Here is a 27,688-nt window from a genome sequence, read left to right as displayed (position 1 = left end):
TGAAATTAATTTGAACACAACGGGTGTATTAGGAAAAATAAAAACATAGTGCTTCATCCCTCCACCTCTCACACACCCTCTCCCCTCCCCCCAAAGGCCCCGTACCCCACAAACACCCCATACTCCCCTCAAACACCCCATACCCCCGCCAAACACCCCATATGTCCATGTGCCTTGCGTTGCGCCTCATCATCCGCACAGGGCTTGAGGGAGTCGAGCTGGTAGGAGTGGTTGATGGGCTGGAGGTGTATGTGGCAACGCCGGTGTGGGTTTTTGCTGCTGCATATGGTCCAGGATCCTGCTAAGGACCTGTGTCACTGCCCCTAAACTGTCACAAATTACTATTGTGCTTGAGTTGATGGCCATTATCGTTTCGGCATTTGCCTCCCGTATTTCACGGCGTTTCTGTTCCCCTCGGCCACATACTGGCAGACAAGTTCTATCATGGAGTCCTGGTGGGCCTCTACCCTCGTCAGGCGTACCTCCATGTCAGTGGGGGCTGTGGAGGTGGACGCTCCTTTGGCTTTGTGGACCATTGCAGGACTGCCCTCTGAGGTGGTGGACAGATGCGGACTCCCCAGTAGAACCGCATGTACCTGCATGGGGCATGCTGGTGTGCCCTGTGTGGAGTGCTGGGGGGTGGACTGGGGGCTTGGAGCATGGGGACATTCATCATGTATGTTGTCGTCCATGTCCTGGTATTCCTTGGCGTGGACATCCACGTCGCTGAGGGGGTCTGTGGCTGCTGCCTTACCTACAGAACTGGTGGCAGCGGACTGCGTACCATCAGCCTCTGCCTCTGCAATTGTTGCCGACTATGTATTGGCAGTCTCAGCTGGCCTGGGCTGTACTGGTGCCCTGGGTTGCCTCTGGGCGTTGATGCTACCCTGGAGGTGGAAGGCCCAGTGCCTTTTGGTCTGGCCCTGGATGCCTCAAAGTATGTCGATGCCCTTGGGGCAGGGTCCTGCCCTTCACTTTCTGCATCAGTGCCTATGGGGGAACAAGAGATGCAGGGCATCAGTGATGGTGTTACATGCAAGATGCATGATTTGGTGCTGTACAGTATTTCATTTTTCATGCATTGCATTCTTGTAGATGTGACACACCGGGTACTTTCAAGGGGGGGCATATTTGCATATGCCATGGCCGCTCCATTCTGTACTGATGTGTACCAGGTGGCATACCATTGTATTGCGGTTTTGCGTGATGTGTGACATGTGAATGATCCCTGTGCATTGGGTGTCTGTTGGTAATGGGATTGGCACGCAGAATGCATTTCATTGTGCCAGGGTTTGGGCCACCATCTTGACATGGATCTGTATATATGTGTATGATGGGCCATGCATTGGCTTGGTTCACTTTCACATCTGTTGTACTATGTGATGCTTTGGTTTACTGGGGTTTGCGGGGTCTCTCACCTCCATCTCCCGATGTCGCCGCACCCGTCTCCATTTCACCGAAGCCCTCAATCGACTCCATATTTATAGTGGTGCTGCAGGTCTCCTCCCATCGCATCAATTTGATGGGTGAGTGGGCCCCCCCGCCTGTAGCCATGGCCTCCCTGCGATTTGATGATAGGATGTTTCACACCCGGAGACGTAGGTCATCCCATCTCTTCTTGCAGTCTATCACCGTGCGGGGGGTGGTGCCAACCGCTGTCACCTTCCGTGCCACCTCCTCCCATATTTGTTTATTTCGGAGTTGCACTTCCCTTTTCAGGTTGTTGGCGAACACCTCATCTGCATGGGCTGCCAGCGTATCCGCAAGCATGTTGAGCTCCTCATCGGAGAAGCGCTTCTTGCACAAGCAGGGGGTGATCTTGCGAGTTTCCTTAGACATGATGGATAGTATGGCCCTGCTCTCCACTCTGTAGCACTGCTGTATTGAGAGGATTGCAATGGATTGTGTTTTTTAAGATGGCCGCCGGTGCATTTCCTGTTCCGGCGCGATGACGTTACTTCTGGGTCCAGTATTACGGACCCGGTATTTGCATGATGGTATTGCCGGGTCTGTTATTAAGGGGTTGCTCCTAGGCGGAGGCGGTATCGGCGGTCCCATGATGGCACTATCGGGGGGTTGGAGGGCTTTTAGCAGCATGGCGGTGCAGCCATTACTGGCATGGGGGTTCGCGCATGCTTGCGCTCTCGTAATCACCCGCTATAAGCGGCGTCGAGGGTGCACGGACGTGCTAATACCACCATGCTGGTAATGACTGCGTTTTTACCTCCATGCTCGTAATGAGGCCCTACAACTCCCACAATCCCTATTTCCCACTTGCTTGTCTAAGTACTGAGACGAGGAAGAAACAACATAGAGGAGGAAAGATTACCCATAGGAAACAATGTAACATTAGTATTTTGTCCCACTAAAAAGACAGGCAGGGTCAGGCAATCAAGCACAACCAGGCACACATGACTTCACTTGGCTGGGACTATAAAGGCATTTTGACCGTGCTGGAACTGCAGAGAGGTCCTGGAGAGCCCAGAAGCAGGAAGGAGTAAAGGAAGCTGAGAAGAGTGTCCAGAGGAGAACAGAGGGGTGAGGCGCTGACTAAGTGCCTGTGTGAGGTTGAGAAACCGTGTCTCCCAGAGGGAAAGAAGGCAGACTGCAGCTTGCTGGCTATATCCACTGCAATACTCGTTTCTCCTGGGCATGTGAAGGGAAGCCCAGGTACTTGAGGGGCAGGTGGTGAGACCCTGACCCCAACCCAGAAATCCAAGGACGTTGCCCACCAGCTCTGCGTTATCAGGGTGAGTGTCATGACCAGAGGAAGGGAGGAACCCGTAAGCGTGTGTGTGGCTGGAACCGGAGAAGGAGGCATACGTTTAATGAAAGAGGGACTGCATTCTGTGACTTGTAGTTTGGGGAAACTGCAAGATTTAAAAAGCCAGAAAAGAGAAGTGCCCAAGAGGAATGGCATTCTGGGACTTGCAGTGCAAGAAAACAGCTAAGAAAGCAAAGTAATGCTGAACTTTAAAACTGTCATTTTGAAATATGTTAGATTACTAGGTTGGAGCCGGGCAGAGGGACATCTAGATGAAAAAGGATTTCATTGAATGTTTGTCTATGAGACTACAAGACCCAAGAATCATTGGGATAGAAGAGCAAACTGTAACTAAGTTGAAAGTGGAAGTGGTCCTGCGGAGGTCTGTGAAATATGCTTGCACAATCGAAAGTCTTTGTCATTAGAGAGAGGCCCGTGCCTGACTGATGGAGGCCTGGAATGTGAATAAAGCTTGGGGAAGGGAGCCCCACCACCCCCCTGACATTGTGTTGTGATTGAAAGGACTGAGCCCGACTGGGGTAGACCTATGTTGATTTGAGACTGTATTTGTACTTGGGGAAGGGAGCCCCCTGAACTGTAATTTTAGAGGTACGAGCCCGGTCGAAGAAGACCTGTGTTGAACAGTGAATTGAACTGAAACCAAGTTACTTTGTAGTGGAAGGCCAAGTGGGACATGATCTACTACCTGAACTGCATCTAGAGCCAGAGTGTGTCATGCAGCCTAAGTGGGCCATCTTACCCTGTTAGGTCAAATGTGGGGAAGAGACTTTGCTCAAGAACAGAAACAGAAATGGCAATCTTACTTGGCATTAAACATCAAATGTGCACCATTTACCACCCCCATGCTAATGGCGTTGTAGAGAGGAGGAACGGCCTACTATATAGTAAACTCTCCAAGCTTCGCACCATGCTGAAAAAGAACTGGGTGCACTTCTTACCGTTGCCACTTTTCAGTTTGTGTACATAGTCCTGCAAGACCACCATTTGTCACCTCATGACGTGGTCATTGGTCATCGCATCCACACGCCCCTGTCTCCTGTTAGAAGAGCATCAGACTTGCATAGGGCAGCATCTATGTTAGGAGAAGAATTTAACAGTTGCGTTTCAAGAATGCAACTTGAGCCTCGGCTCCTAATGATGATTGCAAAGAGACACGTAGTGTCTTAACTTTGTCAGAGACCCTAATCGTTGAGTCTTTGATTTTGAAAGATGAGTAGGCAGGATCTAGTTTAGCCCTGGCGTGTGGACAACCAAATTCCATTGAGGCATATCCAGTTTGTTTTCGTCCACGCCTCAATGGAGTTGTAAATACCACAGAGCTTATTGTTGTCTGTGGTGTGGCAGCCACTTAACTTAATGACCAGTGGAGTATCATCAGCAAAGTTTGTGAAAAATACTCCCAAACTTGTCAATAGGGTACATAAGCAATGTAAGTACAGACAGAAGAGTAGAGGTGAAAAACTGTCCCCCTGTGGTACGCCACAATTGACTGGCCTGGGGGCGGAAGAGTAATCTCCCCATATGATCTTACAACACCTGTCTTCCAAGAAGGAGGCTACCCAGTTGATGGCCTCTTGGAAGCAGTTACCAGATTTGTCTAGGGCCTCTCTGAGCTTCTGCTGATCAAGCAGATCAAAAGCTGCGGAGAGGTCCAGTAATATTAACAATCCTGCATTTCCCTCATCCAGGATACTAAGCATCCTAGTTTGAAGGTCCAATAAGGCGGATTATGTTCCGTGTGCTCTTCTGAATCCTGATTGCTGGGGGTGCAGGAGATCGTTCTTCTCAACATAGTCCTGGAGTTGTCTCGTTGCAACTTTATCCAAGATTTCTAGAAGAAAGTTGCAATTTGTGATCGGGCGAAGGATTGTAGGGTCCTATTGGTCTAGGCCTGGTTTCTTAACTAACGGTGTGACCCTGACGGTTTTAATTGTCATAGGTACTTTACGGTCCCTAAATGATGCGTTTACCATTCTGTAGAGATAGGGGGCAAATATCTCTGTGTTGTCTAGAATAAGCTTTGGGGTAGTATGTTTTCTGAACAGGAAGTACAAATGATTGTGGATAGTACTGTGTTCATATCCTCTAAGGAGATTGGGGTAAATTGGAATTTCGGCCTCTGTAGTTGACTAGGTTGTTCTATGGTTAAGGATTGAGGGGACAGATTGTCTACCTTACACATTTTTATTGTTGTGCAGGCTTTTAAAATATGGTATAATGGAAGGCTGCCTGCACTTTCTGACAGTCTTCTTTAGAAGGTTGAAATGGGGGTGATAAAGTCGCTGGCTTCTCAATTGATTTCAAAATATCTGAAATAGTTTACCAGTTGAGCTGGCAGAAGCAGTGATCTGGTCATTATAGTAGTTCTCTTTTATTTCTGTCAGTTTTTTCCTGTATATTTTGTCAAGGTTTTTCCAGTTCTCTTTATTATTCTTAGAAGTGTCTTTTTGCAACTTTGTTTCTAGTTCTCTTTTGTCTTTTTTAAGTTTATTGGTTTCAGCATTGAACCAGTTTTGGTGGTTTGGGTTAGGCCTTACTTGTTTATTTTTACTATGGGCATGTTGATCTAGGAGCATTTGAAATTGGCTATTGTAGCTAGCCACTATTTTGTCACATGAATCCTCGTCCCTTGTGGTGTTCATGATATTGTTAATACCGTGTGATAGGATGAGGGTGTGATTTTTTTGATGTTCCTTCCTTGAACTACCTTAGGTGTGTTGCTATGTTTCCTAACATTATTTCTAGGTGTAAGTTTTACTTCTATTTTGGTATGGTCAGACCATATGCAGGGGAAAGTTCCCAACATAGTAATTTCCACATTGTTTGATATTATCCAGTGTAATTGATTTCCTGTATTTGAGGTTGGGTCATTGTTTATCACTAGAAAATCTGTATTTAGTAAGTCATTCTCGCGGTTGATGGGCTCCTTATCTTTGGTATTCCCTCTCCATCTATTCAGATCACCCAGGAGTACTGTCCCTATGTTGGGTCCTTTTAGGTTATTCAGTAGGAGGATTAGGTCATCATTGAAATCAGAGATCAATGAGGGGGGTCTGTAAATAACAATAATGTTGATGCAACTGTTATTGGTGGGGGTCATTTTAAGAAAAAGTATTTCACAACCTGTGCAGTGAATGGGTGATGGGAATAGCTTAATATCCTGTCTTGTGATTATGGCCACTCCCCGTCCTTTTCCTATATCGCTGTTTTTAAAGTGGATGTTGTAACTTTGGGGGACTGTGGTATCAATAGTAGGACCAATGGGTTCTTGCATCCAGGTTTCAGTTAGACAGAGGATGTCTATATCTTCCTCAACGATATAGCTGTGAACATCTTGGGTGTGTTTGTTGAGGGATCTAGTATTTAAGAGGGCAATTTTAACCTCTAGAGATTTTGCGGGTTTATCTGAGGAGTTTACTCCTGGTGGGCCTTTTCTCTGTTTCTCTAGATTTTAATCTACCACTAGAATCGTGTTTGTTTCAATTTCTGATTGTATAACAACTTCATGTTGTTGAGGAGTCAAGTTTAAAGTGTGGTCAACCACAGGAGTTGTGTGTGGTAGCAGTGGTTGTGAAATTGGGTCTAGAGAGTTTTTGACTGGGGAAGAATCCAGTATGTCACTTTTAGTGTCAAGAAGGCATTGCACCATGGACCGTTAGTGCAGTTGGTTTGCTTGGGCCAGCAGTTGCAAGGTCTTTAAGCAACCCATACCTTGTTTTACGCTCCCTGGTGTTATGTGTTGGTCGGATCAGAGTGTCTCGCCAAGCGCCAGTGGACACCGTTGAACGGCATAGACCGGCTTGTCGCGGAAGCACTGACACACCTGACTTTCTTGAAGAGCGACGCTGATGTTGCTGGGGAGTGTAGTTCCCAAGATTGTTTTCTTAATTCAAGCGTACAAGCTTAAGCAGGAAGACAGTTCGTCAGCAAAGGGTACGTTAGTCCCTTGAATGGTAAGCAAGATTGTCAAAATAATGTCAGATGTCTAACTGCTAATAGTTCTTAGCAGAGTACTGGAGTTTAAAGGATCCTCCAACACTCCTAAAATGCAAGTGCAGGTTGGTAATAATATTTCTGTTACAGCGTCCAAAAGGATGTGGATCTTAACAGTAGCAAGCAATCAATTACCCCAATCACAATTTCAAAACAGTTCTCTCAGCTCACTACAAGTAACGCAGTGTTCAATATGGTGCGCCGCATAGTAGCGTCAGTCAGACCTGGTCTCCTCTAACTAACCTTTTAAAGTAAGTAAGGTGGTGAGGAGATAAGATATAGTAGTCCGCCAGTAACGGCGTAGACCGGCTCGTCACAGAAGCGCCATTGCTGAAGCGCTTGACGTTTCTTGAAGAACGACACCAGTGTTGCTGGGAAGTGTAGTTTGCCAAGATTTTTTTCCTAGTTCAAACGTACGAGCTTGAGCCGGAAGACAGTTTGTCAGCAAAGGGAACGTTAGTCCCTTGAATGGTAAGCAAGACTGTCAAAATAATGCCAGATGTCTAAATGCAAATAGTTCTTAGTCGAGTGCTGGAGTTTAAAGGATCCTCCAACACTCAAAAAATGCATGTGAGGGTTGGTGATGATATTTATGTTGCAGCCCCCAAAAGGATGTGGATCTTAACAGTAGCAGACCATCAATTACCCCAATCACAATTTAAAAACAGTTCTCTCAGCTCACTGCAAGTAAGTATGCAATATACAATGTTCAATAAGGCGTGCCGTGTAGCAGTGTAGCGACGTCAGAACTGGTCTGCTCTAACTAACCTTTTAGTACAGGCTGTTCAGCAGTGCAGAAACATTCTTTGCATCACTCTTACTGCTCAGGGTCTAAGCTGCTACTAATGCCATATGGCTTCAGATTGTCCTCTGGGAGATGATACAGCTGGCAAATGACACTGAACAAGGGTTCAATGCCATAAAAGTGGAACTGCGCACCTTGCGGTTGATGACGATGCAGAACCGCTACGTTGTTGATGTCCTCACGGCGATGGAAGTAGGCGTGTGCAGGAAAATTGGAGATTCCTGCTGCACATTTGTGCCTCCTAAGGATGCAGAGAATGGCTCCCTCTCACAGATAATAGGAGCTGTACACACCCTACGAGTGCGCATGAAGAAGGAAGCTGGAATAGAAAATGTGGACTGGTTTGACAGTATTTTCTCCTGGGCCCCATCCTGGATGGAAGCAATAGTGAAAATGTTGGAACCCGTGATTGTCTTCATGCTGGTCATGTTCTGCACCTGTCAGTTGGGCCTCAGATGCTGTGCCAAAGCAGAGCCTCATATCACTAACATGATGGTCTCAAATGGGGTATCCAACACGCCTCGCAGTACCACAGAACACGGTACCCAGACAGATGACCAAAATAAGCCCTGCATGATCCGCATTCAACACAGTTTGCACCCTCATGACACTATCACTACACCCCCACCACACCCTAAGAAATATACAGAACATTGGGTTGATTTAGCTGGGGATGTGGGATGTATATATATGACTTGTACCCCCAAGGAGTATGCCCGATCAGGAGCTAGTTTGTGCTATGTGTGTAGAGTGTGAGTTCCTAAGGAGGGAACGCCACCACATTTGGAAGCTGAAGAGTTACAGGGGATACAGAGATTGGAAGAAGAACATGGTTGGGGGATAGGCATGTGTGACAATGTGGGAGAGTTTGTTAATGTAGAATTAAAAAAAGGGGGGAATGTTGGGAAGGAGAGAGGGTCTTCCCAGCCCCCTAGGAGATTCCAAATGAGAAACAAACTGTAAACCGCACACCGAGGGAGCAGGGGTTAGGGTGGTGTGTGCAGAGAACGGTGCATCATTACGTAGTGCATGCATTAGAAGCTATATAGTAGAATCAAGTGTAAATGCCATCTTAGTTATTGGCAGTCATTTTGAAATGTAGGCTCAAGCATGGCAAAAGCAACAAATGTGTTAGTATTAGGCCTGTATTAGTAGCACAGACATAACCCCCACCACAAGTGAGCTTCAGTGAGTTACAAGCCTGCCATTGTCTCAGAGGTTGTAGGTGGCCGTGCCCTGGAAAGAATGTGCTCTGCAAGGCCATGAGAAAGGAGCAGAGCGCCTCTTGGCAGTCACCATTCCACAATACTGATAGGATGGCTCCTCAGCTCTAATACCCCCTGAGCCAGAGTTATAGCCCTCCTATGCTTTGCTCCCAAGACCCCCACATACCACGGTGCCAGCTAGGCCCAGACCACTGACCATAAAACTGTTAGACCCTCGATCAATCACAAAGATCAGAAAGCAATGCTATCTTGCCTTCACGTTTTGGTCACGTGATTTGTGCTGCGAGGTGCTGGGGAGGGATGAAATTATAGTTCAAAGCAAAGGTGGAGGACCTTGGGAGCCTGCTGGCACATCAGGAAGTGAGTGAAGTATGCAAGTTGGTATGACCTTGGCTCTCTCCCTGGGCAGATCTCTGTATCTGCCAGGTGTGCTGTTACAGTGCATTGTTTTTAAAGTTACTAATTCCTTGTTAGGCCCTGTTTTTCTGAGAATGATGAACCCAGCAGCACCCACGTGATGAGAAGGCAGGGACCAATGGCTTAGCATCCCCTATGGAGTGGGCCGCCCATGTATAGAGTCACATCAACCAGCCTCGCAGGTTTTCACTGTATGTAATGACGACATAGATGATGCCAGGCGTCCTTTTAGCTTGCTGCACATCCCCAATTTGGCAGAACGTTCGGCTGCAGCAGACTTCTTTGCTGATGTACCGCTATTTTGTAGAAATAAATACTTGTTATCCTTGCAAGCGGTGTCTTGAGCCTTTTTTCCCTAAGGGGTTGTATTTTTTCTGATGTGAGCGTGCAGGTGTTTGCCTTCAATGGCCAGGATACTATTGTTTGTAGGATCCTTCCTAGAGCCCTTTTTGTGAACTGGAACAATTATGCTTTTGCGCCAAATTGAGGCGATTGTGCTAGTGAGGTTGATGACTTTAAATATTAAGAAAAAAATTATGGGCCCACCAAATTAGATTCAATTTTATAAGGTTATTACATACCCCATGAAAGCTTGGGGTGCGGGAATTTTTAAAGACTGGCTAATAGTTACTAGTTCATGGACTTGTGAATTAAATTCCCTCTTGGCATTTGATAGGTTGGTTTGGAATTCATGGATGTTAATGTAGCCTATAGTGGCTGCAATGTGTTTTTTCCAGGCTTCTCTAGTAGGACCGTCCAGCAAATTTCAAGTGGCAAGAGGAGGTCTGGTCACTTTTCAAAAGTGCTTAACATTATTAGTCCTGATTGTCAAGATTAGTTCTTGCCATTGCGCTATTTTCAATCCCTTTTGATATTTTTTCAGCCTGCTGGTGTACTCTTTTGTTTTCTTAATCCAATAGCATGGTTTAGATTGTGTTGGTTGTGAAACCTCTATGTTAGTTGTTGCAGGTCTCTCCTCATTTTTATTTTCTCTTCGTGAATTCTATAGTCAAATCAGAGTGTATGTGTGAAATTAAGTCAAGTTATATTTCTTCACAGGCTCTACAGCATTAGACAAAGTGCAAACCAGAATATAAAAGAACAGGACAAAATGGCAGAATACAAATATTTGATACAGTCCGCTAGGCTACAGCCCTTTGGCGGTGGGATATGTGAATCCATGTGGTATGCCCCTGAAGCTTAAAGGATAGTTCCGGGACTTTTTTTTTATTGTCCCTACGGTTTGGCCATGTGTTTTTAAGCATAAATCGGTAGATCGTAGAAAACTTTCCTATGGACCTTACCCGACTTTTCGTCCATTAACGCACTCGAAATCAGCCGCAATTTTATGATAATCCTATCATTTCCCCCCATCGCCCTGGCTCACCTGCTTTTGCGGCACTAAATCAAATCCCCCGCCCCTGAGCCTGACATCAGCAGACGCGTACCGCCCATTTCCCAACGCCAAAGCACGTTTCGTGTCAACAATCGCTGCGCCTCAGCTAATGAAGTGTCGCCATGGAAATGGCAGGACGCCTCTTTCCTCAATAAGTATAAACACACCGTTTCACAACACACAGCAGCAGATTTTCGATTCCATTCCTCTCTCTATGTTACTTTGAGTATTCTGTGACTTGTTTCTGTGCTCTGGTCAGCTACCTTCGCCGCTTCTAGGCCTTGTGAACACCTGTACCATCTCTGTAAATTATTTTACTTTCTTTACCACACAATGGCTACAATAATGCCGTGTATGTACGAGCCCGAGTACACCGAGGAAGAACTACTGGAAAGGCAAGCACGCGAAAACGATGGGGATTCGGACGGCAGTTGGGAGGACCAGTCAACGGATGAAGAGCCTGGACCATGTCGCATGGACGGCGTCTCCACCTGGTGCACGTGCAATCGGTGCGAGCTAATGCCAACTGAGGAGGAGAACTGCTGCTGCCGTGAAAATTCCGGGTGCTTGGCCTACATTTCAGAAGGCGAGCCAAGTCCGCAATGCATCACCGAGCTGCCAGAGTTCAGGGAAGCCTGCCTCTCACGGACCGTGTTGAGGATGATGATGGTGCTTATGCACGAACTTCGCGGCACTGTTCGTCCGCGTAATCCGAGTAACGAGTAAGTATACTCTGGTTTTGATGTCAGTGATGCCACTACTATGTCATGGTCGTCTCCCACATATAAAATTACATCTACATATCATTCGAATGCATGTAAACTGGTTCCATATTGTGCATTTTCTAGATAGAATTTTTTTCAAAGCAGAATGACATTTTTTACCTGAATCGACAGTGATAAGAAAGTTTTGTCATTTTAATACAGTTTGCATCTTTCATTTTCACAGGTGGTACAGGCTGGTGGCCTATCGTTGCTTCACTTGGTGGCTTCACGGGAGGCTCGGACATCGCGTTCGGAGAGTAATACCTGCCTGTGCGGTACTTGCCATTAGACAACATTTCCCCAGCGACAGTGGACAATACCGCAGATTTTCCCTGGATGTGCTGCAACCGGAACTTTACAATGTGTAATGTTTATTAATTATGTTCAATTGAAATCTAAAATAAAACCCAACATATATTTTAACAATGGTTGTTTGGATTTTTTAAATGAATCTAGTGTGTCTCCATTGAATAGTCTTCCTGTGCCTTGTCTTGTCACACCACATGTCTCCGGCCAGCATCCTCCCTCACGCTGGCCGCCCACCTTCAATCCACATAACCGTTGAACCCATATGCAGCAGACATACATATGTTATTTTGCGAGTTGGCATCAAGCCTCCCGGCCTTGCCTCCTCCCCCAAAAATACTTACCACACCACTTTGTTCAAGCGTTGGCAATAAAAGGCCGTTGGATTTTATTGATACAAAACATGGTTATAGGTAAATAATCAATATGGTTTATCATAATAAATCATCCTTTTGGGCACCGGGTACAGAGATGACCCCCGCCTTGCCACCACAGGCCAGCCTGCTGCTGACTAACTGCCTAGGCATCCAGGGTCTCCAGGGTGAACTGCACCCATACATTCTCCTGGGAGGGTGAGGTATTTATAAACTCACCCCCCTGCCTTCCAAGTATTAGATCCTGCAGCCTGCCTCTTACATGCAGTTAGATGGCCTCTCCTTGGTGAGGCCCTGCGGCAAACGAGTCTTGTCTGCACGACCACCGCCCCAATCCACCCCCCCGCCCTATCAAAGGCAGTTCGCACCGGGGTACTTGTGCTGGCAAGTGGAGCTGTCAGGGAGCGATAAAGGCCAAGAGGTGCCAAAGACCATGTACACTTCAAAGTGGTCCATAGAGCATGGGTTGTTGTTCCCATGTCTACCCCCAGACCCCGTGTCTCCTGCCAAGCATCCCCCCCTCACGCTGGACGGCCCCCTGCAATCCACATAAGTGTGTCTCCATTCACGAGTCTTCCTGTGTCTTGTCTGCACGACCACCGCCCCAATTCAACCCCCCGCCCTATCAAAGGTAGTTCGCACCGGGGTACTTGTGCTGGCAAGTGGAGCTGTCAGGGAGCGATAAAGGCCAAGAGGTGCCAAAGACCATGTACACTTCAAAGTGGTCCATAGAGCATGGGTTGTTGTTCCCATGTCTACCCCCAGACCCCGTGTCTCCTGCCAAGCATCCCCCCCTCACGCTGGACGGCCCCCTGCAAACCGCATAATGCCACGACATATACACGTCATTCATTCACAAACACACCCCTGTTTCGAATTCTTTATAACCCACTTCATATTTTTAATGAGAACTACTTTGCGCTTTGCTAGTCAACCCGTGAAGGTGCTGGTTATCTGCTCTTCGTCTCTGTGAACTTCCGTGACCACTCCGAGGAAACTCGTCAGTTTGCAACCTGTGAACTGCTCCCTGTTCTACGACAAGAAACTACTCTGATCCCTGCATCTAACTGTTTGTTCGTCAAGGTAAGGCCATGTACCATAATCATTTTGCGTGCAATTTCTTTTCGTTCAAGACAGTACATGCAAGTAACTAGTCACATGTTCTGAGTTTAGTCAAATTATTTTTCAATTTTTTTAAAGTTATTCAAATACTTATCCGCATGTGAATAACGTGTATAGTTCCAAGAACCAAAACGAACCTTGCGTTGAACCTTTTATGTGTCATTTAATTTTTTAACACATTGGTATTCATAGAGAATTGTTGATCTTTACTTTTCAGAACTTTCCACAATGCCTGCCTGTTCCATTGGCGGTTGCCCTTCAAAGACCCATAATAAATCTGAAGGTATTATAATGCATGTTTTCCCTAAAACAATAGATCAGATAAGAGAATGGGTCCGATATTGCGGATATCCACCGTCTGAGCTTGAAAGTAGAGTCCTAGAAGTCTTTGCGGACAAGAGGGGTGATCGATACCGCATCTGCAGCAGGAACTTTAGCTCAGACATGTACTCCACATCATTGCTAATAAAGAAGAACACACCGCGAGCGAGGCGAAAATTGCTCGCAACCGCTATTCCCACTCTATTCGTCCACATCCCTCCACTGGTGAGTCAAGTTTATGTATTTATCTCTCGGCCTTGCGGTAGTGTGTAGCATAAGCTAACAATAATTTCCCCATTTATGTATCCACTCAATATGAAGGCGGAAGATTCTCCATCCGTGTCGTTATTGCAGTCATCAGCCACTTCAAGCGCCTATCGGGTAATCTTACTTGGCTATTCTGCCACTGACTTGTTTTATGCATGTAAATCAATAGTTTTAATTTATCGTGTAATTATTTTGCCTAATGGTACACCCTTGTACTCGTCCTCTAGTCTTTGTTTTCAGTTATAATTATTGTTATCCAAAATAATGCAAGTACTGTCTTTCAGGGAGATGCTGAGGAGTCCAACGTGTTGACGACTACCGTTGATGTCACTCAGATGCTCGAGGTACGTTTCAGGACAGTTCCATCGATGGAGATCATCAGATCTTGCATTCTTGTAGCGTGATTGTTACACACAATGTTTCTTTCGTTTTTAGCCATTGATATGTCCTTCTGTCGTCGCCCTCCTATGTGTCTTCTTTTTTCAATGTTGTGTTCATTACTAATGAAAGTCCTATGTTTCAGGGAGTCGATGGAGCATTAGTCCAAGAAGAATGGGGAGCGTGCAGTTACGGTTCGGCGCAACAGCTTGCAGAAGTGTGCACCGCAGTTACATCGTCCCTTGATGTTCTTATGCATTTCGAGGTATGGATACTGACAGTTCGATCAAGCGAAATCATATGACGTGATTACATCCGCTATACTTCCTTCTTTATTAACGCAAGTACTATGTTTCAGGGAGATGACGGAGCTTCTTCTACAAGAACATCACCCCTAGTAGTTGATGCAGATCTCTGGGTGGTGACACTTCCAACGATCGAGCAAATCGAATCAAATTTACATATCCATTATTTATTTTAGACAACTGATCGTTTGTGCAGGTCTATTTAGATGAGCCGTTCACGCCTGCACAAAGTTTCTGTTCTTTTTATCAAAATAGAAAACCATACTAATGCAATTACTGTGTTTCAGGGAGTCACTGAAGCATCATCTTCAATAATATCATCAATGGAAGTCTATGAGGAGCCTGAGGTATGGATCTTGACAGTTCCATCTAACTAGATCAACAATGCGTGAATAATTGTCGTTTGAATGTTCTACACAAAGCGTCCATTCGTGTTTTGCTATTGAGATGTACGTGGGTATTGGTCCCCAAGTACATTTTGTGTTTTCGATATTATTATACATACTAATGAAAGTTCTATGTTTCAGGGAGTCGATGGAGCGTCAGTGCGTGATGGATGTGCTTATCAGGAAAATATAGTCGTTGCAGCACAAGAGGAAGTGGAGACATGCACACACGAGTCGGAGCAACAGCGTACGGATGTTGAAGTTCGAGGCAAGAAAGTTTCAAAGAAAAGAAAGCAAAAGAAGGTTAGTGTCCTGGTCACTATATTATGTTGTTTTTCACTGTTAATAGTTCAATACTGTAAGTTGTGTTTAAACTGAACATCCCTTTTCCAATCTGTCCTCTAGTTGCGAGTGGGTGTACGAACTAGATCTACACAGACAGTGAAGCGAACGAGAGATGTTGCTTGTCAAACCTTTTGGCAGGGACTTGAGACTGGAGATGCATCGTGCCAATGGGAAGAATATGAAGTGATTGACAACGGAGCTATACCACCACCAGCCATTGATAGTGGATGTCCTCCTGGTAGTTCGGATGCAGTCGGAGATCAATTCACAGAATCCACACCCGCGAAAACTAAGACCGCGAGAAAGTTGAAGAAATTGTTTTATTCACCCATCGCCGGAGAAGGAACAGATGTTGCAATGGAAGAGAATGAAGTGGACGACAATGAAACACCATCAATATCACTGAACATAGCGGAAGACGATATCAGAGATTCTACCTTTCATGTGAGTGACATGTCCTCAATGTTACAGGCCGAACCAGCTGGGATGCAGAGTGACAGTATAAGGAAAGAGGCCAAATTCATTGTATTCGATAGTTGTTTGATTGATTATATTATTCGGATGAAATGTGGGCATTCGGTTGGTGGGGAAGTATGTGGGGAGTCATTGATTAATGTGACTCGTGCAATTCGAGGCACTAACCTTAAAATACATGCCACCTGTACAAAATATCATCCTTTCTCATGGTCTGCACAACCTATGCTGGGACAACTGCCAGCAGGCAATCTACTTTGTGCAGCGGCTGCACTTTTTAGTGGTTCAAGTTTTAAAAAATTAGAGTCTTTCTTTCAGTTTGTGGGAATCCATTTCATTGCGAAAACTCAGTTCTACAAATACCAAACCGATTATCTATTTCCAGCCATTAGCGAAGCTTGGAGAATGGAAAAAATGTCTATTGATAGTACATTCGCGGGCAAACGGTTCAGGCTAGCCGGTGATGGACAGTGCGACAGCCCAGGATTTTCAGCCAAGTACTGCACCTACCACTTTCAGGACATGGAAAGTAAGAAAATTGTGAGTTCGGTGGTCGTGCAGGTGTCACAAAGTACATCCTCAGTGGCCATGGAGAAAGTTGGCTTTGTAGCATCATTGCAAGAACTACAATCGCGGGGAATGGTGATCGACCTGATAGCCACGGACAGACACGTTTCAATTGCCAAGACAATGAGAGAACAGTACAAAAATATAAATCACCAATTTGACGTTTGGCATCTTGCAAAAACAATCAATAAAAAATTGTCGGCTGCAGGTAAAAAAAAAGAAACGCAAGGTATTTCACAGTGGTCCAAGTCAATCAGCAACCATCTTTGGTGGAGCTCAAAAACATGTGGAGGGTCGTTGGAAATCCTACTGGAAAAATGGCGGTCAGTAATGCCACACTGTACAAACGTTCACCGATGGAACACGAACCAACATTTCCACAATTGTGAACATGGCCATTTGTCCACAGAGGAGGCACGGAAGAAGAAGTGGTTGATTCCTTCATCACCCACTCACAAAGCCATTGAAAAGATTGTATTTGATAAAACTATAACAAAAGCTTTGAGGGGACTCACGGAATTCTGCCACACAGGAGATTTGGAGGTGTTCCACAATATGTGCCTAAAGTACAGGCCAAAACGATTGCATTTTGGCATGGAGGGCATGATAAATCGGACTCTTCTAGCGGTCTTGACACATAACCATAATGTTGGCCGTCAACAAAGTAGGACGACCGGAACTTTAGGGACGCTTCGCTACAATAAGGCCTTCACTAAAAGAAGTAAACAATGGGTGATCAAACCAGTGTTTGAGGATATGCAATATGAGTTTATTGAAAGACTTATTGTTGACGTCCTAGATAGGCACATAAATGGAGTTGTGAACGAACCTGTGCAGGGGACAACTGCATTGCCACCCAACATTGCCTGTGTTCCATGTCCACCTAAAGAAGAGCTCATTGAGAAATACACATCACGGTTTAAATGATTGTAATTTGATTGTCTGTTCTCTCGAGTCTCCTCATGTTGCAGGCCCATTGAATATGTGTATCTATGTATTGTGTAAATAAAAGTGATTGCTCAGTGTGTTGTAGTGCATCTCCTTAGAGAGGAGATGGAGATCTCTAAGGAGGAGAAAGTACATTATGATGTCACTTGGAATGTTGGTAATGGTTTCTGGTTTGGTTCTAAAGGAAACAGTTGGAGGAAAGAGCTGAAGGGAAGGGAGGCCATGAGATGTGGGGTCTTCTCTTCTGATTTATTAACTGAAATAAATCTACTTATATAACTTACCTGTGTCCGCCTCATCTTCACAACAATGGCGACGAGGATGGGATGTATCTGAGGCCCTGGAACGCAGGTGAAGAGAGGTGAACCGAAGAGAAGACCCCGGTTGAAGCAGGCCGCTCCTGTGAGCCCAGTTTGGAGTAAGACGTACGGCCTGTGAGGTGAACCATCGCCTGCTGCCAGTCGTGCCCTTCAAGCCCCTCCTGCGTGCGCCGGCAGGGCGCGAGAAGCCCAACTTCATCTACCCGAGTGCGGTCTCTTAAGGAGAGCGCAGCGCAAACAACGGTTGCCGAGAGGATCCTCCTCGCTGTTCGAGCTGCCCGCTCGGCCCTACGTGATCCACTGATCCGATCCGCTGCTGGGATCAGAGCTGCGCTGATCGGCTCGCAGCGCGAACGTCCCAGCTGGGCAGGCGTTGTCAACTGGAAGAGGCTGCCGGCGTCTGAAGAACTCCTGGGAGGGCCGCTCCGCTTCCGCAGCGTTGAGCGGCCACTGTGCGCAGGCCTGGTTGCCGGCTGCTCCGCTCCTCCGAGCGTTGAGCGGCCACTGTGCGCAGGCCTGTGTGTACGCACCTCCCCAACACATATCTCCAATAAAGTAAGTGCCCGAACGTGTTAGTGGCTCGCCGCAGTGTTCACCGCGCTGCCGGGCACAGTCAGCTGATGGAAGGCGTGGGAAGCGGACTCAGAGTACCGTATTTCTTATAACACAGGGACACGTGAGCAGAGGATTACCGTGAACTGCATAATAGAAGGGTGTTTACATTTTATGAGGAGCTGGGTTACCTCATATGTCACTTGGAGTATCAGGGCAACAGGGAGGTATGAAGAATAGAAAAAAAATCAGGCCATCAGGCAGGTAGACTTTAACCACATCAAGATACTGTGCAGTGAAGTCCTGCAGCGTCATTTCTAAATGTATGGACAAGCCACCTTACAGAGAAACATTAAAGAAAATTGAAGAGTGGCAATTCAACTGTGCAAAAACAGTTCCCAGCGTAGGGAGAACATAAAAGCCACATACTAAGTGACATTCAGCAGACCGATAAAATGGCAGCTTTGCCAGGAATATCGGGACCTCCCATTTTTATGCCTGCTCCGGGCGCGGCGAGAATTGTGTGGCCCCAATGGCGCAAGGGATTTCTGCACTATATGAAAGCAGCCGGCGGGACAGCCTATTCTAGCGAGAGGAAGTTGGCTCTGTTGTTACATTTTTTGGGTTTTGAGGGTCAAAGGATTTTTGAAACTTTACCACAACTAGTGAGTGACGGGAGCGGGGATGAATTAAATGAGTTCGAATCCGCATTAGCGAAGCTAGATAAACATTTTAACCCAAAAAGAAGCACAATTTTGGAAAGGTACAATTTCCGGATGCGCACACAGGCTCAGAGTGAATCTGTTGAGGATTATGTGACTGCTTTGCGACATTTGGCTCTTACATGCAAATTTCAAGGAAGTTTCGACGAACATATTCGTGATCAATTCATGACACATTGTCGATCCAACAAAATACGAGAGGAGTTGTGGCTGAAGGATGAGCCAAGTTTAGATGAGGTGTTGGACTTGGCGAAACGTGTGGAGCATTCCCTGGCATGTGTGGCCAAACTTTCCAAAAATGAAGGAGGGGAGCCCAAAGAAAGTAAACCGGAGGTGTTATCCGTAGCCGAGGGAAAGAACAAAAGAAAAGGAAGAAACAGACAGTCAGGGAAGAACAATCCGGAAGAAAGTAAGGGTCAAGACTATATGCAGAAATGGGAAAAGAAAGAGGAAAGGAAGGACGAAAGGTTGTGTTATCGGTGTGCTAGTGCAACGCATTTCGCATCATCTGTGGTGTGTCCAGGGCGGAAAAGTACATGTTCAAAATGCAAAAGGAGAGGACATTTAGCATCGTGCTGCAAGAACTACCAATTTGGTCAAACAGGCCAACGGAGAGTCTTGTATGTAAATGAGGAAGAAGATGGAAGGTCATCAGAAGACGAAGTTGTGGTGCCATTACAAAATGTTATCGTGAATACAGTTAATGTTGTTGCGAATGGTGGGGGTCTTGAGGAGTGTGAGAGACCTTACGCTGTGGTAATGGTGAATGGGCATAAGGTATCTATGATGGCTGACTCAGGGTCGAAAATAACATTAATATCCAGAGTTGCTTTTGAGAGCGAGATGAAAGGGGTAGTATCTGAGTTATCAGAGCCCGACATAAATCCAGGAGGGTACAATCAAGATCGCATTGATTTACTGGGTTATGTATGGAGTAAATTTGAATTCAAGGGTCGCAGTTGTGAGGGCAAAGTGTATGTCACCAAGAAGGGACAATCTTTATTAGGATGGAGAGAACAAAGGAATTTGGGGATCAGACTCGATCCCAATCACCCAGAGCAAGTGCTGCAAATATCCGAAGTGTCTGCAAGTCATGATGGGTACATGTCGGAGTTTAGGAAAGTGTTTAATGAGAAGTTGGGAAAGGTAAAAGGATTTCAGCACCAGATAACATTGAAGAAGAATAGTATGCCTATAGTGGCGAAACTCAGGCCGGTGCCTCTAGCCTTGAGGGAGAAAGTGCAAAAGGAATTACAGAAGCTGTTGGAGTCAGGAGTGATTGAGAGAGCTGGGGGGGTTGAATGGGTATCCCCAGTGGTGATTGTGAAGAAGAGTTCAGGTGACATAAGGTTATGTGTTGACATGCGGGAGTTGAATAAGTGCGTGTTGGTGGATAGACATCCACTGCCCAACATGGGTGAAATGTTGACCATGGTGGGTGGGGGAAGATTTTTTTCTAAGTTAGATATGACATCAGCTTATCATCAGGTCGAATTAGTGGAGGCATGTAGGAAGGTTACGGCTTTTGTAACGCATGAAGGTGTTTTTCAATTTAGGAGAATGCCATTTGGGTTGGCGTCCGCTTCATCAGTATTTCAGAAGATCATGGATCGTTTGTTGAGGGGTCTGAAGGGAGTGTTCTGTTTTCAGGATGATGTGTTGGTGAGCGGTGTTACGATGGAAGAACATAATAGAAATCTACGTAAAGTTTTGAGGATATTTGAGGAGAGAGGCATTACTTTGAGAGGTGAGAAATGTGTGTTTGCAGTGACGAAAGTGGACTACCTAGGACATGAAGTGTCGGGGGATGGTGTTAAGCCCAAGGAAGAGATGATTAATACCATTAAGAGTGTTGAGACACCTAAGAGCAAGAATGAGCTGCGTTCTTTTTTAGGAATGACGGAATTTTATCACAAATTTGTGGTAAATTATGCGGACAAAGTACAGGAAATGAGAAAGATTCTCAAGAAGGGTGCTGAATTTGTGTGGAATAGCCAGTGTGACAGGGAATTTAACAAGATAAAGGAAGAAATAAATATGGCTGGTCCATTAGGGTGTTTTGACACGAGGAAGTTAACCATTATCACAGTTGATGCTAGTGAGAGTGGACTGGGAGCTGTGTTATCTCAGAAGCAAGAAGATGGTTCTGAAGAGGTAATCGCCCATGCCTCGAGGGGTCTCAAGGGAGCGGAAGTAAGATATTCGGTACTGGAGAAGGAGGCTTTGGCATGTTTTTGGGCTGTAGAACGTTTCAGAAATTTTGTGTGGGGTGTAGAGTTTGTGTTGAGAACGGATCACAAACCTTTAAAAGCTATTTTTGAGAATAAGGGTCTTGACAGAGTATCCCGAAGAGTGGCAGGATGGGTTACCAGGATGCAGACACATTGTTTTAGAATGGAGATCATTCCCGGGAAGGAAAATGTTTTAGCCGACAGTTTATCAAGGATAAGGGTGGCAGAAACCGAGAGTATGGGAAGTGAGGAAATGGAGTTGGTGTTTGTCAACACTGATGGCATAGTATCCAAGCAGGAGTGGTTGGATGAAATGGAGAGAGATAGCATCATAAGGAGGGTAATCACATATGTTGAAACCACGGTATGGCCAAATAAAATGGAATTGGCGGAAGGAGTGAAGCCGTTTTGGGAAGTGAAAAATGAATTGTCTGTAAATGATAAAATTTTGTTCAGATGGGGTAGAGCGGTGGTACCGATAGGTTTAAGGAAGAAAGTGGTAGATTTAGCACATAGCGGTCATATTGGGGTTACCAAGACCAAAGGAGTGTTGAGAGAAGATTATTGGTGGCCGGGTTTTGACAAGGAGGTGGAAGATCGTTTAGCAAATTGTCAGTTTTGTGTTGAGAGTGGAAAGGGAATAGCGGCCAGAAAGCAACCTTTAGTGGATGTCGGTCTTCCATCCAGAGTTTGGTGTGATATAGCCATGGATATACTAGGTCCCGTGGAACTGGGTTATGCCCGGGGAAAGTATATCGTGTTGGTAGTGGATTTGTTTTCCAGATGGGTGGATTTTAAGGTCGTGAGGGAGATCACGAGTGAAAGTATGATAAAGGTTCTGCAGGAAATCTGTGCAAGTGAAGGTTTGCCTGAGACCGTATTGACCGACAATGGTCCCCAGTTTATTGGAGAAAAATGTTCTAACTATTTGAGGAAGTGTGGGGTAGGTCACAAAAGAACTTCATTGTACCATCCCGAGTCAAATGGTGTAGTTGAGAGAATGAATAGGTGTGTAATGGAGAGTTTACGTATGGGAGAGGAATGTGGTTTAGACAAGCTAGCTCTAATACAAAATAGAATGTGGGCTCTGAGGATGGCGCCGCATTCAACAACCGGTTTATGCCCGTTTGAGCTCATGAGGGGAAGGAAGCCATATTCCATGGCTTGTCCGCCATGGCTGGGAAGATGTAGGGAGACCGATCTTGTTGTGGAAGAAGTGAGAAGATCGTTAGTAGAAAAAAAATCAAATTGGGTCAAGCGTGAAAACTTGAGGAGAGGAAAGAAGGAATTGCATGTGGAGTGTGGTGACTGGATTAGGATAAGGAAAGCAGTGATAAGGAGAAAGGGGGAATCTCTTTATTCGGATCCTGTCAGAGTGGTGGCAGTCATGAAAGGGGCTGTGCGAGTTGCTGGAGGGCAAGTATGGAGTAAAGATAGAGTGGCAACTGTGAGGAGAGGAAGTTTATGAAAGCCATAAGTGGGGATATACCCAGGAGGAAGAAGAAGGGAAGGGCAACTGAGCCACTCATAGCGTTTGTTCTAGACAAGTTTTAAAGTGTAACTTAGTTAATGTAAAATGTTTGAGTTAAACCTATTGTATGAAATGAGATGTTGTTAGTGTAATATGCCGAGAGGTAAAAGGCAATCAGATATATATATATAAAAAAAATAATAATAATAATAATGAAGGGAGATGTGTTGTAGTGCATCTCCTTAGAGAGGAGATGGAGATCTCTAAGGAGGAGAAAGTACATTATGATGTCACTTGGAATGTTGGTAATGGTTTCTGGTTTGGTTCTAAAGGAAACAGTTGGAGGAAAGAGCTGAAGGGAAGGGAGGCCATGAGATGTGGGGTCTTCTCTTCTGATTTATTAACTGAAATAAATCTACTTATATAACTTACCTGTGTCCGCCTCATCTTCACAACACAGTGTACATGCAATGTGTCTCTCCACCGTTGCCCCTCCCTTCACTGTGCAGTTGTGCGAACCACCCGGGTGTCACCTGTGACTTTGCTCTGGAGTCTCCTCATGTCGCAGGCCCATTGAATATGTGTAGCTATGTATTGTGTAAATAAAAGTGATTGCTCAGTGTACATGCAATGTGTCACTCCAACCTTGTTCATTTGCGCATTAAATTAAACCAAACAGTAATATAAATCATTTTTCAAAAAATATAGAATGTCTCCGTATTTATGGTTCTGTTGGGCTGCAAAGCACGCAGACAAAATGCAAAGATGGAGTGTAAATTTCAAGTCCTGTGAGATGGCCTTAAACTGAATGTAGCTAACTAGGAATGTGTGCTCGTTCAAAGTGAAGGTCAGCTGCTTTGATTTTTTCTCGGGTGCCAGAATGGCCCACGACTCAGTATAAGGTTCTATTGTTATTTGACCTTGACAGGCCGGGACCACGTAAGAAACGATAATGAATATAATTTCAGAAACGAAAGCCATTTCATGTTCGTTCATTAGAAGAAATAACGTCGGCATAGAAGGAGTTGTATTTCGGGGCTGCCCTACGCACAGACACAATGGAAAATGCAAATATAATGTAAGTAACTCTTTAGATGAGTTTATACGGCAATTTAATTACTATACAGTAGCTTACCGCGCACTAGAACCGTCTCCTTTTACGGAAGCACCTCAAAACCTTCCTCTTTGCTTCTGCTTTCTCTCCCCCTCTCCCCTGCTACAACTGGTCCACTGTCTGCGATCTCGGTCCTGGGCCCTTCCACTCTCCACCTGCACTCCCTGTCAACCCCTGCACTGGGGGACTGTCTCAGTATCCTACAGCCCCCCCTTGACGTATAAAACCCAGTTGCACTGTCCTAGCTATGAAATAATTTCCCGACCTAATATATAAAATGAATAATTTTAATAAAGATCTGATGGTGAGACTAATTTCATTTTTTATGTTTTTCAAACAGGTACTTCATCCATTACTGTCTGTGTCACGAGTACCAGACACCGGCGGATGGCTTCTATAATCGCCAATTGCTTATCCGCGTGAACAATGTTAGCAACCTGACCATTTTGTGGGACGATCGCCAAGTACAAGTATGCCCTTACGCGGTACTAACGGCTAGATGCAACATACAGACCGTTGTGGTGGCCTAGTGCCTCGTTGTTGGAACAGCCATGCGATTATCAGTGCGACCGAAGAGCTTATTTTATCGTAAACCAACACCCTGTGTACTGCACACGAACATCGCTTGCCTCAAGACGAACTATTTTGGATCGAGAGCAAAGAAAAATGCAAATCGCTGAATATTCTCTAAAAATGTGATGTCCAATAAATGTACTTTGCCAAATGTACAATCTTGCAGTTTGCTTTTAAACCACAGTTTCATATTCCGAATTGTGGCGCTGTATTGTGAGATGATCTAAGACCCTGTGTACAGCAAAGGAACATCGCGTGCCTCAAAACGAACTTTTTGGAACGTGAGCAAATAAAAATGAAAATCGCTGAATATTCTCTAAACATTTGATGTCAAATAAATGTACTTTACCAAATTTACAATCTTGCGGTTTGATTTAAAAGTACAGTTTCATATTCCGAATTGTGGCGCGCTGTGTTGTGAGCTGATCTGTGTTGATTTCCGGGTTCTGTGTGGAGTCGCGTAGAAGACGCCTGGGCGCGTTTGCCTACGCAGCACAGTCACGTCACGGATAGAGGCGGGGAATATGAATGTTTTGATAAAGTCTGTTTCAGGGGCGGGGGATTTGATTTAGTGCCGCAAAAGCAGGTGAGCCAGGGCGATGGGGGGAAATGATAGGATTATCATAAAATGGCGGCTGATTTCCAGTGCGTTAATGGACGAAAAGTCGGGTAAGGTCCATAGGAAAGTTTTCTACGATCTATCGATTTATGCTTAAAAACACATGGCCAAACCGTAGGGACAATAAAAAAAAAGTCCCGGAACTATCCTTTAACAGCCGAGTTCAATGCCAGGAAGACTAAATAAGGCCCTTTCCACCTGGAACTAACACAGAGTTCCGCTGAGGGACCTTGTGACAGGGTTTGCTTGCAGGCCCTGTCAGGAGAGGGAGGGGGCAGACCCCCTCTCAACCGCTCCGTACCTTGTCCAGCAACGGCGGGGCTGACCAAGAGGTCCATCGGTGGAGTGGAGCATCTGCCGACAAGGAAGAGCGGGATGACGCAGCAGAGCCTGGAAAGGCCAGGTTACATATATGGTGCCCCAGCAGCGAAGCATCCCGCGGGATACAGCGGCCAGCACACCACCGGTCGCCGCAGTAACAGAGGAACACGGCTTGAGCCCACGCTGACACGTTCCTCCATTAAACCACTAGGGAATTGTTTTTTCACACAGGCCTTAAACCCATTAAACCACCAGGGATCTTTAATATTAATAATGACCCTCAGACAGGCCTTAAACAGCTAGCCTCCCTGAGAAACCATTGGAAAAGGGGCAGGTTTTACATGCTCTTTGTGAGCCCTTCCTAAAGATCTCCCCTATCACACCCCTTCAGCCAGGTAAGTGATTGGATAAGGTAAGTTGGCCCATACTGTGAGGCGGTGGGGTATTTAAAGGGAAGCCCGGTGAGCGTGCAGTGTGGGTTAGTTGGGTGAGGACAGGAGGTGTAGGAGGACATCCGGGAGATCAGAGGAGGGGATAGTGACAGGAATGCAGATGCTATTGGGGAGATGGTGTCTGTGTAGTGTTTGTGTGTGAGAGTGGAGAGTGTGAGAAACAGAGATAGAGTAGAAGTAGCAGAGTGGTAGTGGCAGTAGTGGTGGAGGTAGTGGTAGTAGGAGGAAATAGAGATAGTAGGAAGCAGGAGTAGCAGAGTAGCAAGTGAGAGGAATAGGCAGTAAATCCATAGTTTGTAGTAGAGGGTGGTAGTGAATGCTATTGGGTAGTAGCATCGGTAAACTGACAATAGTAGTAGGATATAGGAAATGTAGTAAAGAGATAGTGTTAGGGAGAAGGATTATAACAAAAACTGCAAGAGGCAAGGAAATAGATTGGGAGGAAGGAGGAAAGGATAACAACAGAGGTACAGGAGGTAGCGACAGTAAGAATTGAAAGAGTTTAGAAGTAAAGAGGAGACGTCAGATCAAATGGTGGAGCTGGAAAGGCGGAGTGAGAGATTGGAGGGGCAATACTACAGCGGGAGAAAATCTAAAGGCCAGTGTAGTGAAGGGTGAGGTAAGACAGTATGTGCAAGGAGAACAGGAGGCACTGTGTGGAAGAAGGCACCATCCCTAACGACTCCCTTAGGAGACTAAGCGGGCTAGGTTAGGGAACGAAAGAGGCCCCTAGGGATTCAGGTAGCCATCATTTTGGGGAAACCGTAAGTATTACAAGGAAGAGAGCGACAGATAGGTGTTCCCTCCATTTCTCATGCCTTAATGGCATACTGTAACACTCTCCCTCAATCACTTTCCAGACCCACTCTTAGTATTCCCCAACCTGACACAAGGGCCAGTATATTCATTACTGAGGCAAGGAAGAGGCAGGGAGCAGTAACCATAGCAGCTTCCTCAACATCATGTAAAGAACAATAGGGAAACCACTGAGACGAGGAGGAGGGCGATGAGGACAATATTTCTTCTACTGCATTTGCAATGTTAGGATTGTTAGAATTGGAGGTTTGTGTTTTTAGAAAGAACTCTAAAAATGTATGTTTTGCTAAAACTGGAATACTAAAGACTCCGACTCAAGCCGCATTACATCTCCCGAAGTGTTTGGCAAAAGGCAAAAGCACCTTCCTCAAAATTCCATTTTGAACACGGTCAAGGATTGCAGTTAGTGCGGCCCCATATCTCACTGCCCTAGAGGGCCAAAGACTATACTTTAGCCTTTAATACCGTCACACATGTGTCCATTCTACTGCAGCCGAACCTTTAATACACTCTAGTTAACCCCCCACTGAGGCTAGATCACACCCTTTTTGCCACCTTTCCGATATGGGGTTGACCAGCTACAATTCTTGGAAAACAAAATGCCCACGTAATTATATGAGTCCTGGACTTGAATTGGAACTTTATTAACAGACCGTACATGTTTCTGTGTATCCTTCCCATAGACTACACATTTGGTTCTTTAATAGATTCTGGCCCAATCCTTGTTCCTCAAAGTCCTAGCCGCTTACCTCAAACTAAGTTCTAAGCCCCTTGGAGTAAGGTCCATCAGGATCATGTCATCTGCACGTAATAAGCCAGGATAACTAGTCCCTTTCATCGCAGAATGATTTTGCGGATGGATTCAAATCTGCAAGGAAAATGTTCATTAATAATGGAGCTAGCGGGCAGCTCTGCCTTGTTGGTGCTAAACTCAGCAGAGAAACCATCATTCCAGAATAACAGACCGGGTCAGAGATTTCAGAGTACAAACATATTATATAAGCTGTAATACCCCCTCAGAGACCCATAACGTGTGCACATTGCACCAAAGAACTGCACGATTAAGGGAATCAAAAGCTTTGGCCAAATCTATTAAAAAAAGCATTGCACACCTGCCCTTGTCTGATCGTAATATATTTCTCCAGAATGGTACTAAAGACAAAACACTGATCAATTGTTCCCAAACGCTTCTTGAGTCCAGCCTGCAAGATTGGCAGGATGTCATTCTCCGGAGCCGATTCCTCAAGTCTTAAGAAAAGGCATTTTGCGAAGACCTTGCAGGAGGTGTGAAGGAGGGAACTTGGGCGGTAGCAATGTG

Source organism: Ambystoma mexicanum, chromosome 9 (assembly GCF_040938575.1).
Source record: "Ambystoma mexicanum isolate Mex_15411 chromosome 9, UKY_AmexF1_1, whole genome shotgun sequence".
In the NCBI taxonomy this organism is placed as follows: domain Eukaryota; kingdom Metazoa; phylum Chordata; class Amphibia; order Caudata; family Ambystomatidae; genus Ambystoma; species Ambystoma mexicanum.
Note: the sequence above shows the minus strand (reverse complement) of the source record.